We start from the raw sequence: 18,520 nt of genomic DNA, 5'->3' as shown, positions 1-18,520 counted from the left end.
TTAACGGACATTAATAATTTTTATTGCGGATCTCTAAAATTTCAGTATTTGAAAGAATTAAAGATACACAATTGACCTGAACTAGGTACATCTTAAAGCTGTACATAAGTTCACATTAGAATAAATTTATAGACATTAGCGCTGTAGTGGTACAAATGCGGAACTTCATATAGATAACAGCATTCTAACAGAACACATGTGAACCTAATATACGCTCACCGCATTAAATTGGAGTTATAACAGTTCACATAGCCGTATTTCATTTCCACCATTTTGTTCTACATAACCTAAAATATTTACCAAATAAATCTCCAAAATTAATGCAGATTTATCACAAAATTCGCAGATAGAGCGATTGAGTTTTGGTTTCATGTTATAATTAATTACCGTAATATAATTATAATGCCAATCCAATATCAAAAACTGAAAATTGTAGATTTCCTCTCAGCCAGTTTTAAATATTTTAAAATGAATATCGCGTTTTTACAGAGGCGCGTAAATATTTTAGCTGTAAATATGTATATGTTACGGTTAATGTGATAAATTGAAAATTATTAATAATAACCGGTTATTATGAATAATTACCGACAGTCGCGGTAAAAGTGATAAATTAATCACATTTAACAGTGATTATTTGATAATTCAACCTTAGTACTAACAAATTTCATGAAAGAGAACAACATCTTGTGTAGGTACGTGCTCGTGTACAGCCAAACTTTTGGCGTTTTGATATCATATATTAATATAATTTGGCATAATGAGTTTGGAATGTTTCTTGCATAATATTACTTTTCCATGATTCCTATAACATAATGTTTTGATTTAAAGTGAAAAATAGGTTAAGGTGCGGCGGGGGTGGCCCTTGGGCCACCCCTAAGCCGCCTATTTAGTTTTATACACACATAAATGACCTCATATTAATCACATTTACCAAATCATGCGGTAATTATTCATAATAACCGGCGATTATTCATAATTTTCACATTTATCACTTTGACCGTAACATATACATTTCACGATAAAGTTGCATTCCCAATGGCATTAACATTATTAAGTATTTAAAACCCGTGTTATTATTTGCATAAATGATTATCCGCCCGAGTTGTTTCCCTCTTGGCACTCACGTACAAATACCAAACTAATATTAAAATGTGAAAATAATTTAAGACACACGTGAACTTTAGGTAGCATTGGAGTACTTTTGTCGGACTTTATAACTTTGAAAGCTGTGCATTTAGCCACTTGTTACTCTTTATTGTCCTCACGTACGTTGTATGGTTCACACTGCGTCCCATATAGTGCCGTAAGTCAGCCTTAAGTACGATGTTACTACTTAAACTGCTATTATAATGCTATTATACTGCTAATGTACAGCCATAGTGAACTTAAAGCTGTCTAATTTGTGCCCAAACTGGTTCTATAAAAGCATTATAGCAAGCTATACAGCTCGTATACAGCTGACATACACAGCTTGTGGAGTACATGTGAACGACTATTGAACTCTTAAATGGAGTAAAATGTTACTTGGGATAAGATGCTGCTTTGTTTAGCTTAACTTGCTGTCATCTGTACCCACTCTATTACGTAGTGTCTACGCCATTGTCTGGCGCCATCAGACGCCTTGCGTCATCGGGCCTAAAAATAGCTGTTTTCAGGTGCTACATATGGTATTTGTGTGTATCAAAGCATATTGCGAACCCCCAGTAGAAGTTTTATGTACGCAAACAAAACTGCTAAGTAAAGTTATATACTTTACTCCCACGCAGTTTATTCAATAATTTAGACGGGAGGTCCTAAAATACAATAAGCTTTTTATATGCCCACCCAAGACATGACGGCTGCCGGTTATATGCCAATTTTATAGGTATTTCCCTACGTGTTTGGATACCTAAGAAGGCTATTCTGTCCCAGATTTACGTACCAATACCCTGTTATTTGAAAAAGTAACGAGCAACGACGATTTCAAAATTCATACGGACGCAAACAATCGTAAAAACATATCCCATAGCTTTTGCGTGGAAAACAAACAAATTAATTATGTACGGAGAGTTTGTAAAATGTGGTTTTCGTTTCGTTTGACTGTTTATTTCTCTCGTAAATGTCGTGGTCAGTTTATTCGGCTTCGTTACGATCATTGAAAGCATTTTTGTGACTTGTTTGCAGTTTAAATAAGCACTAAAAAAAAAGTAAGTACTTAGTGGAAGAATTTTGCCACATTTGTCTTTTAAGATACATTTACATACCACTTAATTAACTATTAAACAAAAAGTTTCTCAGCTATATAATTCTTTAGTTAGAGCAGTATTTACAGCTTACCGCACAAAAAAAAAGATTATAAGCAATTTGTATTGCACAAGTTACCAATAGTCCCGTTAGCCCCTCGCGTTAAGCTAAATAAGCTTGTGTTACGAGTGGGCTCACCATAGTCGAGCGGCGCGGTGGGATTCGAATCCGCGTTCCTCGGATCTTGAGTCGGTCAGTCCGACCCATTCACCGTTCGGTTATCGTGGCTCTAATTATTATTCCTCTTATCATTTTCCAAAATCGCACATATTACCTACTACTGCCTCAGTGCTTAGCTTCACATACCACTGTTTCTACAAATCTACATGTAAAGCAGTCTACACACAGATGCCGCCGAATTGACGCCATGTTAATTTGAAAAATGCCCTACTTTATGCTCCAATGATGTCACCGAATGACCCAAGCCACTAGCTGCCGACATGATGGCGACACCGATGTGCAAACCGCCTTAAACAGTACGCAATGTTTTACAGTCTCGTTGATGGGCAGTCGATGTTAAAATCTCTCTATAATAGCTAGCAGTTTTTTAACTTAATGTACTGTGAAAGAAAATCATAATTTAAGTTTTCAACAGACTATGTTAACACGTTTCGCGACGTGGAAAAATTGTTATTCGTACTTTTAATTTGTAAACCGTGTCGAAATATCATGACTCTTCGTTTTTTGTACTGATTCATTGTACGAATTTCAACCCAAGTAACATTTTACTCCATTTAAGAGTTCAATAGTCGTTCACATGTACTCCACAAGCTGTGTATGTCAGCTGTATACGAGCTGTATAGCTTGCTATAATGCTTTTATAGAACCAGTTTGGGCACAAATTAGACAGCTTTAAGTTCACTATGGCTGTACATTAGCAGTATAATAGCATTATACTTAGTGAGCAAATAAATGAATATGAATATGAATATAATAGCAGTTTAAGTAGTAACATCGTACTTAAGGCTGACTTCGGCACTATATGGGACGCAGTGTGAACCATACAACGTACGTGAGGACAATAAAGAGTAACAAGTGGCTAAATGCACAGCTTTCAAAGTTATAAAGTCCGACAAAAGTACTCCAATGCTACCTAAAGTTCACGTGTGTCTTAAATTATTTCCTCATTTTAATATTAGTTTGGTATTTGTACGTGAGTGCCAAGAGGGAAACAACTCGGGCGGATAATCATTTATGCAAATAATAACACGGGTTTTAAATACTTAATAATGTTAATGCCATTGGGAATGCAACTTTATCGTGAAATGTATACATATTTACAGCTAAAATATTTACGCGCCTCTGTAAAAACGCGATATTCATTTTAAAATATTTAAAACTGGCTGAGAGGAAATCTACAATTTTCAGTTTTTGATATTGGATTGGCATTATAATTATATTACGGTAATTAATTATAACATGAAACCAAAACTCAATCGCTCTATCTGCGAATTTTGTGATAAATCTGCATTAATTTTGGAGATTTATTTGGTAAATATTTTAGGTTATGTAGAACAAAATGGTGGAAATGAAATACGGCTATGTGAACTGTTATAACTCCAATTTAATGCGGTGAGCGTATATTAGGTTCACATGTGTTCTGTTAGAATGCTGTTATCTATATGAAGTTCCACATTTGTACCACTACAGCGCTAATGTCTATAAATTTATTCTAATGTGAACTTATGTACAGCTTTAAGATGTACCTAGTTCAGGTTAATTGTGTATCTTTAATTCTTTCAAATACTAAAATTTTAGAGATCCGCAATAAAAATTATTAATGTCCGTTAAATCGCCTAGCCCAGGTACTAATAGTCAAGTATGAATACCTAAAGCATCAGACGGTAGTGTTCCCGGTTTAAATTCGTTTATTATGCTTGACAATTTATTCAAAGCGGAATGAGGAATACGATTTTCAATAGCCCATGTTCTTATTTTTTTTGCGAAAGGTTAAATAATTGTCCAAATCAAAATGGTATTCACTATCACAAGAACTGCAATCATCACACTCTGATATCTGGTATATTTTGAAGGGAAATTTCAGGTTCAGGCATAATATTTTCCTCTGCATCATGTACAGAACCACCATGAACAACTAAAAACAGGCTTGGGGAAATGTGTAATAGAATATCACATTCACATTCGTGTTCAGCTTAAAGCAAATAAGAGTAGTACTTGTGGACAAATAAACTGCTATTGATGTTAATGGACAACACATATAGTCCTTTTAACAGCCTACAGTGTACATGCGAACCATTGAAACACTTTTGTACAGATAGTAAAAAAAGGTTATTTTAATTATCACAAACAAGTCCTACTACAGCTACTAGCTGTATAACAGTCTAAAACAAGTAAACATAACAGCCTTTGGCTTTATAAATGACCACGTGTGTTCTATTAAAATGCTAGCTCTATAACATCGTACAAGTAGGCCGTTAAACAGCGGTTGCCGTATCTCTACCCTCCTATAATGCTCTTAGTCAGATGGCTGACTAAAGGATAGTTGTTAGAGTATTATAACACCAACAATCGTATAAAAGTATAACTCTACACTAGTCTACACTCCTATAAGTCCCTTAGACAGGTATAGGTGTAATTAATTGCAATAATACAGCTTATACATCACGAGTGAACTGTACTAATGCTTTAAGTACACATTGGAACTAAATGTGAACTCTTAAATGGAGTAAAATGTTACTTGGGAAACTGATAACGTATTTTCTAAAATAAAATAGTAAACCACTAGAATAACAAAATAAATTACTAAAGATACGAACCTTGGGCTGAGGAGAGGATAAGGAAGGAGCCCGGTGGAAATGTCCCATTCTCTTCACTGCACGCTTGTAGACCGGCTTGCCGTTGAGTTCATGATCTGTAACAAACAAATAATAAATTAATAAACTAGACGAACTTAAACGAACTCGCACAGGCCTTAAGTGGAGAAGGTAGACTACAGTACAATCGACTGAAAAGACAAGGCATTCCCAGTCTCGCCCAAAGATTTGTAGACTGAGCCAGGAAGAGTTTGCTGGAAAAAGATCAGCAATTGATTGGCTCTCGAAGACAACATAAAACTCAGGACTTGTAGCTCCAGCCAAACAAGTGGCTTATTGTTTTCGAACAGATTGCCATAGGGCAGAAAATACATAAAAAAAACGACAGATTATTCGACTATCACGTGAAACTCTTAAGTGGTCGCATGAAAGCGCGGTAACAATTGATTCCTATTGTGTCTCGATTCGCTGGTACTTGAAGGTTTACACAAGATTTTAAACAAAAATCGGCTCTTAAAGCATTAAATGCCGTAGTGACCGACCCAAATACTTAATAAATTTTTACTGTGTCTAGTTTCTTGACAGGTAAATGCTTAAATATTAGACACGTCATTCAATAACTTTTATATTTTCATCTATTTGATAGAGAAGGTTCAAACAAATAATATATTTTAGTTAACTGTTAACCACATTCGAAAATGTAACTGAATTAACGGACACTTAACCGCTAACAATTTAAATATTGGCCAGTTTTCACTAACGAGTTAATTCTAGTCGGTCATTATACAACATTCTCGATAAGATTAAACGTTCAACGATAAAATACAAAAAATCCTTTTGAACTCAGTAATACTTATCTAAAGTTAAATATTTAACTTAAGCGTAATTTTAATAAACGATTATGAGAACCTACGAGTGAATTTCTCTTCAATATTTATTTCGAAATTAAAATTTTGAAAGATTAAAATAATTGAAATTAAAGACGATTACGATGTGATTAAATATCGATTCGTTTTATAATATTTTTCTGGGGAAATTTATGGATATGAAGTAGATTAATGAAGATTAAACACAGATATTTCTTCAATACAAATAACGGCGTAGTCCTTTCAAGGCAGCCAGGTAAAAGGCCCTATTTTCGGCAAATAGATTATTTACGAGCGCCAAATAAGCACAAAACGTGCCTACTTTGTATGTACTCTATTCACTTTGAAAAATGTTAGACCATTTCGTACATTCCAAGACAAAATACACGCCGTGTATCGTGTACAGTCTGCTCCAATAAATAGAGTCTCTATTTATGAGATTTGAAAATATGCTGTCAACATTAATTTAATTGACTTTTACAATGATATTGCAAATCAAATTCTTTATTATACTATCTAACCTCAAGAATTGATTTAAACTACCGAATAAATAAAGCAACATTTTGCTGACCAACTACGTAATGTTTCCGAGGACAATTTTTTGAGCGTCAACACGAAACATGTCACGGGTCCCATGTCACTGAAGGACAGTTCGGAGCAGTTTGGTAGCGTTGCTGCAACACGTAGAAACTGAGTAGCACGGGACATCTGTCCCATGTGTATCCGGGGCATACATGTGAATAGAAAAGTTATCGAGTGGCGACAACGGGCCGGAATTGCCGGAAAACGTATGGGCAGCAGGATCCCCACCAAGGTGTACCAACGATCTGGTGAAGGTCCCGGGATGAACCTGATGCGGGCAGCGCAGGACCGGTTGTTATGGAAATCCTCAGGGGTGGCCGTTATCCAGGAGTGGACGTCATTTGGCTGAAAAGACCGAACGTATTCGGGGCATTAGCCGTACCTACTTGTCTGTTATTTCTGATGCGGACTGTACAGGTCGTGTATCGTGTAAGAACCATACAGCATGGGTCCCACGTGGGTGTTTTGGGTGATATCGTCGATTTTTTATCATAACGATATGAGGAACAACTTGCGGAATTGCTGTACTTCCTCGTCGTTTATGGATGTAGTTTGTACAGTTATTTTTTGCGACGCTTTCAGGGCTTTTATATTATCTAAGTAACATAAAACATCCTTTAATCATACAGGAAAATAAATTATGCATTTCTATTCTACCATTTCTTTCTCTCTTTCTACATATTTTCATACAAAAATGCTAACGATATTTTATAATAAACAAATGAGATAAGAGTAACGTTAGACAGTCGACAATCTGTTTGATATTTACCTTATAATATTTACAAGTTGCTCGTTTTTATTGGCATTGACCGTTATTGGAAAGAATTTTCCTCAATTGCTTACCACTCACCAAAGCGTTTGCGAAGCGAAAGCGAAATGTTGTCAAAGCCAGCTGTTGGCGGAAAAATACGACAAACCGTCCAACAAAAGGTACGTAAATCAATATAACGAAACACTCATACAGAATGTATTTGTTTTGTGGAAACAACGTTTCATTACATAGAAAATGTGGCTTATGTCCACAAACAAATATTTACGTACAAAATGCCAGGGTTCAGCATGTGTTTCGACGTTGTTTTAGTATGGGCATTTTGTTTATATTTCATACGGCCTCGAATATGTGGTTAATTATAGGTACAATGCAATTTTATGGCTGCATCGACCTTGTTTTCACGTTTATTTACCCACCCATGACCCACCATATACAAACAATATCAGCTAGAGATGGGAATATTTCGAATGAAGTCGGACGGTACGGGATTCGAAATCTTTTCAGTCACAAGATGACGTCACTATGGTATGGTCCTGTCACTCACCATTGACGTCAAAGGGTAATCGAATTGCAAAAACGACAGGCCTCGTTAAATAATGAAATAGAACATCATCCTTTTGTTTGGTTGGATTCGAGTCTGGAAAAGATAATGAAGCTGCCTACGGGGAATCTAATTTGAAACCTTTAATCTATAAAGATGTCAATATTTCCATTAAAAACTTACTTAATGAGTAATCTTTATAATCTGATGTTTTTATCTGAATAAGTTCAAGATGCTTTATAAAATTAACATTCTAAAACGGATCTCTAAAATATAATACAGACGGCGAGTCCCCAAAAATCCCCCGTTCATTGAAGGGTTGGGTCATTTTCCGGATGACCGGGGTCATTCGGACCCGGGTTTTTTATGTCACGAACCGGTACATTTGTCAATGGCTCGATAATGTACGCTCTCGTCGATTCGGATGAAAATGGCGCTATTTATATTACAAACGCGGGACTTTGGTATACTTGGTTAAAAGCATTTATTTGTATGCTTGTATAGCATGCACGCACACACCTTTTTCGGGGAATTGGACACTAAGCGATGAGAAAAAGGTTCTTTTACTACTCTTGATAACCGATACCTATGAAGGTACACTTTGAGAAAACTACTACTTTGGCTGGGTTGCGTCATCTTACTTTTAACTCAGACAAACGTCAAAAATCTGTCAAACTCCATACAAAAACCACCGGTTATATTTAGGGTCAAAGTTATGTGGTACAACTCAGCCTAAGATGAAAATGTACTAGATCATTTCATAGTCAATTTATGGCTCTACAAGTTAACTATTACGTTAAGCGTACTAACCGTACTAGCATAATAGCCACCAACCCCCTTTATTCGGTTAAGGACAGATTCTGTTTAGGACAGATTAGGTTTACGACAGATTCTCTTTATGACAGATTCGTTTTATGACGGATTTTGTACAGTCAAGAATAAAATGTTTTTTTAACCAACGCAACGTCTCATGAATAGAGTTAACCAATTCCCCCTACTATGTAATATAAAATTATGGAAAACTTCTTTCTATATAATATGTTACTCTGGTACCTATTGTGCATTTATTTTAGTCGTATGACTGCTTATGAGTTGCCGAGTATTCCATTAATAGCGTCGTGTATACGACGAGAGCACAAACTGAATATTTTGAAAATGTTTTTTATTTTAATTTAAAACGTGTGACTGAAATATGTATTATGATGTGATATTATGTAACTAGCGGCCGCCCGCGACTTCGTACGTGGACCTCGTTTTACCCATATCGTTTCATGTTGATAGATGGCGTTTCACGGCATGAATATTTACGAATGTCAAAAACAGTAGTTTGTCCAGCGCTTTTTTTTATTTACTACTTGCTTTCCGCCCGCGGCTTCGCGCGCGTGTACTACATATTTTACGGAACCCTATTTTTTTTCCAAAATAATATTTAGCCTATGTTACTCGTGAATAATGTAGCTTTCGAATGGTGAAAGAATTTTTAATAACGGTCCAGTAGTTTTTGAGCCTATTCATTACAACCAAACAAAGTTTTCCTCTTTATAATATTTGTGTAGATATTTTGACGTTCATAAGTGCCACCTGTGGTCTAAATTGAATTAAATATTTTTTATTTTGATTTTGCTGTAGATTTTAACCAATGACGATAGATGGCGCTTTTTAGACGTCTTATTTATTTATTGAAATTCATTTGTCACAAAATCCGTTCAGTAGTTTTTGCGTGAAAGAGTAGCAAACATCCAGACAATCATGACATCCAGACATATAAACTTTCGCCTTTATAATATTAGTAGGAAGTAGGATTATATTATAATCTACATCTACACTTATATTATAAAGAGGAAAGATTTATTTGTTTGCATTGAATAAGCTTCGAAGCTACTGGACCGATTTGAAAAAATATTTCAAACTATTGTGCAAAGTATAAGTGCAATTAATATTTTAACTTTTTTTTTGTTCAAAACTAGTTAGCTAAATAAACTTTTTTTTAAATAATCTGTCTTTTGAATTTATGTACTCAATTGTATTTCTGTCTTAAAACGAATCTGTCATAAAGAGAATCTGTCGTAAACCGAATCTGTCCTAAACAGAATCTGTCCTAAACCGAATAAGCCATACCAACCAACCATTACTTTTATTTCGTCGTATACTTAATTCAAACTTTTTTAATAGAATCGCGTCCTGTCACTACTACCTAGGCACTGTCTATTAGCCTTAATTGACCACAAAACATGCTTTTTGTAATTGAACTATTTTTCTTATAAAAACTTCGTGTGAACTAGCAGACAAAAGCAAATCAACTGAATAGAAAAAATGGGTCAGAAAGTAACATCAGGTAATGAAAAAGGCAATTACTTAAATAGATATGCCCAGCCAACAATGTAATTCATTAGATATCAACAGAATGATTATTAATTTCATATGAAGGCAATCTTATTCAATATAGGGACATTTTATGCATTTATTCATTAACCATCTAGTAAGCTCATAGCGTAAGTATACCTTCTTTTTTAATTCGAATTCTATCCCGCGCGGGATTTTTAATTAATTTAATTAACCCTTTCGGTAAATACCATCAAAGATCCTTTGAAATCCTTTTGTATAGATTAGGCGATAAAATAATTGTATAATATGGTATAGGTACAATAAAAAGAAAAAGAAAGAAGCTAGCTAGGGCTCTTTAAAAAAGACAAGTGATGCTTCAATAACTTTTCTGCCTACTATTAGGTGACGTATCAGCATAGGCATATCAAAAATCTGAAGTTCGAAGTTTCGTTCGTTTCAGCCAAATGACGTCCACTGCTGGACAAAGGCCTCCCCCGAGGATTTCCATAATGATCGGTCCTGCGCTGCCCGCATTCAGGTACTTCCCGCAACCTTCACCAGATCCTCATTCCACCTAGTGGGGGACCTGCCCACACTACGCGTTCCGTCCAGTGGTCACCAAGTTTCCATGTAATACTAAATAAAGTACAGTTTCAGATGTAAGAAAGATTACTTACTTCTTGGAGAAGGAACTGTGTATTTCAGTTCTAAGAATTGTGTTTATTACGAGAAAAGCTTATTATTGCTTATTTATTTAATACAAAGCGAAAATCCAAAGAGAAAAATGCGAGCAATAAAATAATATTTCAAGAAAACTTCTTCAAATATATTAGACCGTTCCCGGGGTACCATGAAAAATTTCCGAGTTAATTTAAAATAATATTTCTACGTTATTTCATAGCGTGGACGTGACGCGGTTCATAAGAAGTCACCTTCTTGAGATTTTCATTTTAAGTCTGGTTGTATTTAAGTTTGTACTCTATTTTTGGAGTCTCTAGAATCTAGATGAAACTAATTACTTGAGTCTAAGGTAACCTAACGAATTTTATACGATGCAGGTGCTGAAATTTTATAAATCTAGCTTTAGTTATGCACAGTAGGTAATGTGTTGTTTGCCTCTAAAACAAAAAGTGATTGGTTCAAAACTTCAAATATTGGTGCACATATTGTTTAAGTTTGAGTTCAGTCACAAACAAAATAGGGTTCCGTTTTGAGTACCGTTTTATTGTAATATAATTAGGTATCTGTAAATGTGAAATAAATAAAGTACCAATTAATACTGAGGTTGATAGAGCAGTTGCTACGTTAACATGATAGTTCTCTTTACATACTCGTAATCTGTTATTGTTATTACGAAAATTAAAATGGAAAAGAACAAAAATATCCACTTTATGACAATATCTCCATTTAAATAACGCTATTAATCACTAAGTCAACAACAAGGCGACATTTAATATCTTGGCATTACCGTAATTTAAAAGTTGGAAAAATAACTACACAAAGAATAGCTTGTACTAAAGCGATTATGACGTGGCATTTTCCAGGCTTTGAAGGTTATGGCGATCATATTTAATCTGATTAACTACCCTCCGTAATAGGCTTACGCCCACATAGACCTCTTAGGTACGAACTCAGGTATAATCTCCAGAGGCGATTATTTGATTGCCTTTAAAACATTAACTGAAAGGACAGAAAGTGTGTATTAGTGTGCTTCAACGAGTCGACTTAGGAATTTAATTAAATGTTGAAGTTACTTTGATAATTTGAGCCATCATCTGTAATGTAACAAGATTTACTCTATTAGTTTATTTGTTAGTTTGTTGTTTTCAGGCTTTCAACTTTGATGAGTCTTAGTAGAATAGGTTTATGTTCGCAAATCGCAAATAAAAACTTGAAGGATTGAAATAGGGGATTAAAGTTCGTTTAGAATCATTAAATAGTAGTAATATACAAATATATAAAATATAGTCACTTTCCTGTATGTATGTATGCCTAAATCTTTAAAACTGCGTAACGGATTTTGATGCGTTTTTTTAAATAGATAGAGTGATTCAAGAGGATGGTTTTTAAGTACAAAACATTGTACTTGTGCGAAGCAGGGGCGGGTCGCTATTTAATTAATGTAACCTATCTCATAAATAATATTCATTAATTGGTAGGTAATACGGTAGCCCTACTTGACAGCCTAGTCAAATTATTTCAAATAGAAAATGCTATCACACCGTTCAAAAAGATCTTCAAAACTTTCAGATCGTACAACTTGCTGAGCAATTTTTCATTTTGCCAAAGGAAATTCACCCTAAACAACAGGGTTTAATAACGTGCGCGAGACAGGTGATAACTCATGCGAGTAGGATGGAACTCCTGCGTCGGCATCCCTAGCGCATACTTCACGTAACTTCAATGTACAGTCGGGAGAACATCTGACTACACATTTCTAAGGCTGTGTTGCACCATCTTATTTTAAATGTAACAAACGTCAAAAATCTGTCAAACTTCATACAAAAAACACCGGTTATCGTTAAAATTGTTACGGTCAAAGTTAGGTAAAAATATCTTAAATTGACATCTCACGCTACTCGGTTAGGTATTAAAATAAATGCTTATTAATCCTTAATAGAGTTTCTAAGTGCTAATCAACTGTGAAGTTTATTTGCAGATATCCAGAACCAATTAAGTAGTTTTGAAGAAAATGCTAGCTTTAATAGTTTGACTCAAAGTTAGAAGCGAGTTACGAAGTTAAAAGTAATATTTTAGAAAAGTTGTATCATAGAGTTTCTAACATCTTTATACTAATAAGCTAGTTTGCCGTAACGATAGTTGGTTGCAAACCAAAATACTCATATTAATATCAATTTTCGTCATTATTGGACAAAAACAATAATCTCAGCTACTGATAAACATTGCTACTGAAGAAGAAACCAAATCAAAAAAACACTAACAAGTTTGGATGTTCTACGAACAAGAATGACTGAATATACCTTGGGGCACGATATAGCAAAGAATCAATCACAATCAAATAGATAACTTCAGAGTTGTGTTTATTCCCATTTGGTGCCTCTAATCGTGGGATAAAAGTAAAGATACCAGGCACCAGCCCATTTATGTTGTCCCAAAGTGGTGGTAGTGCAAGCTGTATTTGGGATGTGTATAAGCGCCCTGAGGGCTTAGTGTGAGTTTACATAACCGTCGCCACTAGTGAGCGCGTCAAAAAAGTTTATGAAGATTTTAGTTCTTAAAAGTATCCGCTAGGGTCGCTGTACAATCCGTCATACATTTAATGTCATTTTTTATGCAGTCACTAGTGAAGACGTTGAGGTCAACTCACGAAAATGGAAAGAGCCTAAGTACCTACTGAATAAATGCAATAGACAAAGACATGCATTCGAAATGACAAATAAAATAGTAGGTAAGTTTCCTTCCATCTCCTTGAAGATATTGAGCTAAATAAGTAACCTAAAGCACTCAATTCAGAACACAAAATAACACCAGATATTTCGTACAACGAAGTGTACTAAACAATAAATTAAAGCATTAAACCCATGATTTCCCTTCGACGTCTCAACAGAATCCTGCAACGTCTTCTAAATTGGTCTGTGGATTTTATTCTGTCAAGTCAGTTTACATAGAACAGACAACTGAATCAGCAATGCGGTCGGAACCTCCATTAATAACCCGAATACGCCAACGACAGTACGAGTACATGCAGATGCCGAACGAAGGCGTTCCTTCGTACAATCGACGGCATATAGGGTTGCCAGATGGTCGGGATTCTCCCGATTTTTTGTATTTGTTCTCCCGACTCCAGACAAAATACAAAATCTCCCATCCCATATTTAAAAACTAGCGGCCGCCCGCGATTCGTACCCGTGGATGCCGTTTTACCCCCTTAGGGGTGGAGTTTCGTAAAACCCTTTCTTAGCAGATGCCTAAGCTACGTCATAACATCTGCCTGCATGTCAAATTTCAGCCCGATCCGTCCAGTAGTTTGGGCTGTGCGTTGATAGATCACTATGTCAGTCAGTCACCTTTGAGTTAAAAGGCCTATCAAACAAAAAAGGGCCAAGTCGCCGGAAGACTCCAAACAACTTCATATTACCGCACTTGACCTTGAAACAATAATATTGGTTGTTTTTAATTTACTTTTATTGTTTATCCTAACCAAAATCCCAAAATACCGAAAAAAATTCTCCATACAATTGGGTCATTTGATCTGCCAACTCTAGAACATTAGACTTTACATTTTCGTTTCAAAATAGCATCTATCACAACGACATAAAGTAGCCCAGTGTTCAGCTCGATGTGCCGCCTGTACAAGTTCACCCTCACTGATTAATGGGCCAGGACCTCTGCAGGTCATATGCCGCTGCGATTGCGTGGATTTTGCCATGAAAAAATACGAGTGAATTATGTAAGAATTTTGTGAGATAAAATATTTCCGTTTTGTTCCCAGCTCGTCGTATTTCAGACTCATTGTAATATGAACAGTCGACGGCATATCAGACACAGTCAAACAATTTCGGTGCCATATCATCTAATTCACAACTACAGACATGTCAAAATGCCTAGCCTCTAGTGTCGTCTGTACAGCAGGGTCAAATATTATGTAGTTCATGTGGTCCAAAATAGTCAAAAAGTTAGCAACACGTCGTTGTTACAATTGAATAAGGTTGTGTCGTCTTTTTGGACATTTCGGGTATTGACTGTACAATCTTTTGATATGTCGGTAAACTTGGTTGGGCTCATTGTTTAAAAGTCTGGTCGCCGAGCACGTAGAATTTCGTCCAATGACCCCAAGCTACCCATCCTTATCGCTCGCGCGTAATTATATTGCTGTGTTTGTTGTGCAGTACTTTGAAAGAAAAAAAATAGCGCTCTCTACTACTGCGACTACGTTGGCACTTGGCAGGCAAGACTAATAGACTCGTATACACTTTCTTTGATAAAGACGCTAAGTGAAAAATGTATCACACACCGCTGGGTAAAAATGGCGGTCGTTTAATGGCTCAGCGGCGATTGCTGGGTGGCTGAGTGGCTGGCGGGAATTACACACACATAAATACTGCAGACATGGCCACTTCTAAGTAAGAGCCTTTACACGTGAAGATTTTTGCAATGTGGCTCTGATGTTGTGTGGCTTTTTCCCGCGGCTCCGCACGCATATAACCTTGAACTTCCGTCTCATCCCTTATGGGGTGAAATTGGAAAACCCTTTCTTAGCGGATAACTTACTGAATAACTTTTACATTCGTACAAAATAATAGCAGATGCTATTTTCCTAAAAAATCTTTTAGTCCGTCAGTTAAATTATCAAAAAATATTGGACACATATTTTTCATTTGTCAATTAAACAAGTAATTACGAAATTATGATTCGTTGAAGTTCCGCGTGGCGTCACAAAGAGCTACACTTTTAAGCCCTCCTTGACGTCACGGTCCTCTTCTGAACTTTGGCGCGCTTTATCTCTTTAATTTTCATTATTTTGAAAAAGTGAACAATACTTGTCGAGCATTTTTTGATAACTCAATTCAAATTCAAACTCTTGCTTTTTTACCCAGGAAACATCCCTATTGGCCACAAATAACAAATAACAGACGGTTTACATTTTCAGGCTGCCAATTTTATTGCAATTAACTTTATCAATTTCCATTGCGTCTGCAGAAAAGAATACCATAATGCCTTTGGAAAACTATTACAATATGTCTCCTCTAGTAAATTCAGTTGAAGGGCCGCCAGAATAGCACGGGCCCTACATACATTTGCGTTAACTGTCTCATGAAACCCTATCGAGTGAAACTCACTATTTTGACCAGAGGGTCTGTTATAGCCCACAGAATCACAGAATGGGGACGTTGACAGCACTTAGATTAATTCCAAAATTAGTATCATTGCAAGTCATTTAATTTACTAGCACATTAAAAAAAATCTTTTCAATTGTTTTCTAAAATTAGTTCTAATAGCTTTACCAAAAAGCAGTGAAGTAACTAACCTAATATCGTTTAGATACAGCATAAAAAGTAAGTTTGCAGTCAAATGCATAAGAGCTATAATACGAACTTTGTGAAATTCTTGTCCATATCAAATAAACGACTTTGATACGATTTGACTTCAACGTTTTTTGTAAGATCTTTGTTGAACCCATAACCATCCGAGCAGAATGGGAAAAGGACGAAAGATTTTAAATTCAAAAACTTATTCTTTAAATTAGATTGAAACAAAAGGTTTGATAATGGAATTGTCGAATTCAACGCAGCGAACTTGGACAAAGGTGTGTCTAAACTCTGCCACAATGCGTCTCAAAGATAATTATAATTAACTATCCCATGAAAGAAAAGAGTAGAGCGATAAACTAGTTGTATCTAAAAATTATGACTCAGTAATGTCGTAATCTAGTACTTATTTATAAATAATGATTCAAAATTATGCAAAACTTTAGTTACGAGGGTACTTCTCATAATGATTTGTGAGTGCCGTTGCAAAAGTTTGAGGGCGACGTAACTTTTTATGGGGCCCTTACGGGGTCCAACGGGCTATAGAATAAAGGGTCCCGGATTACGATATGATCAATATCGATATACAGCACGGTTTATAACCCGCTCCTTAGGACACGAGCCATTAAGCGCCAATGCCCACAATTTATTAGGTTTTATTAAGGAAAATAGAGAAAATGCATTATCCTAGTGATAGACTGCGAACAGTTTTGGGCTGAGTATTATTAGGTCAAACCGTTAAAAAATTATGAAAAAAGAATGTTATTTCTTTATTTCAAATATATTATATAATACAACTAAAGCATTATGCTGGTCCTTTTAATAAAGAAGTGCATAAGTGTATTCCTAAATGAGTCTAAGCTCGAGTGATGAAGGAACATGTAACTCTTTTTTTTTTCAGTTACCAATAATTGAACGAATTATTTGATAAAGCTGTCGATACTTTTAGGCTAGGCTGCACCATCTTACTTTAACTTTGACAAACATCAAAAATCTGTCTAACTCCATACAAAAAACACCGGTTATCGTCATAGTTACCGTCAAAGTGACCCCCTCACTCGGCATGGGGCACACTGAAAACCAGCGCCGTGGCCTTCGTCACCGTGGACACACCGTCACACGGCATATGCTGAGTGGGGTCCCGTTGCAGTGGGCATCTTGTTGGGGAATGGGTGGCACTGCTCAGTTTACTCTTGTTTTTATTTTTTCTTCTTCCATTATTGTGTGCCACTGTCATGTCTATGTAATTGCCTGTATTTGTGTGATGTCCATTGTAATAAATGTTTCTTTCTTTCTTTCTTTCTAAAGTTAGGTGGTGCAACTCAGCCTTAAAATATTCCTTTAATATCGGATCCGACCTGCAGAGAGCCAGAGATGGATTAAAAATTAAACCCAATAAATTGAAATTCAGTGTGTAACTTAATTTGCTCTTATACATTTCCATTTCAAATTTCATTGAATAAGTTCGGCAGGCTTATTTGGAATTAGAAAAGCAAAACCTGGCGCTCGCCATTCACCGCGGATATTTGGAGTGTCGCCGCTGAGTCGATAGCGATATTGAGCCCTAGTGTTGGGACCAGAGAGTTCGTAGTACGAAAGATATTGTTTTATCGAGCTAAACATAGTACTAATGTCAGTTATAACGAAGGCTACTTACAACAAATGTGTAGTTTTATATCCTGTGGTGTTACTAGGCAAGTTGTGTGGAACTGAGATATTACTTACTAACATGTTCATATAAGCATCAATTACTAAATCGAAGTTTGTATTTGAAAAACTGACACAATTTTCCATAAGTCATGCACCACCAGTATTAGACTATCAAGTCTCTAATAAGTAGTCCTCATGAAAATAAACGAGACCGAGTTATATTGATACCGTAAAGAAAATTATTCTGTTAAGATATTTTTCGAATTTCATTATCTACATACTCTTCGCTGGCGAAAGCAATATGCCTTCGCACAACTGAGGCTTCAAGAAGAATACAGTGGAACTCATTTCAACTAATTATGAACCAGTTTTATGAATGGGTAACAAATTCCACTTCCAAAACTTAAAACACGAAGTTAATTTGCGAACGAACAACGGAACATCACTAAACTTTCGACGGTGTTGACGTTAATTAATTTGTTATGGCAGCGAAGAACTCAGACTTATAAATATTCATAGGGATCATGCTTAAATTATTTTGTTTATAATCTAATTGCACTGTAGGCACTTGAGCTACCTGCTTGTATCAAGCGAATAAGGTAACAAAGGATAGAGAAGCTATCGTAAGCAAAATTCTTGCTCAATTTTGAAAGAATAGAAACTAAAGTTAAGTTCGCCTAATGTTAATTTGGCATTGAAGTATAAATAAATAAAGTTAGCTGCAGCTGCTGCATTAG

At 35.8% G+C, this 18,520-nt stretch overlaps 1 long non-coding RNA gene across 1 annotated transcript in view; it reads right to left on the bottom strand.

The window, feature by feature from the left end:
* Positions 1 to 5,064: 5,064 nt before the first annotated feature.
* LOC135078815 (uncharacterized) overlaps positions 5,065 to 18,520 on the bottom strand; it is a 231,154-nt gene continuing 217,698 nt past the window's right edge. Inside the window, exon 3 of the long non-coding RNA XR_010258673.1 lies at positions 5,065 to 5,155. This is a non-coding gene — a long non-coding RNA (uncharacterized LOC135078815). The remainder of the gene's footprint in view (positions 5,156 to 18,520) is intronic.

This window comes from Ostrinia nubilalis, chromosome 15 (genome assembly GCF_963855985.1).
Source record: "Ostrinia nubilalis chromosome 15, ilOstNubi1.1, whole genome shotgun sequence".
Lineage (NCBI taxonomy): Eukaryota > Metazoa > Arthropoda > Insecta > Lepidoptera > Crambidae > Ostrinia > Ostrinia nubilalis.
This window is presented reverse-complemented; position numbering and strand designations above follow the sequence as displayed.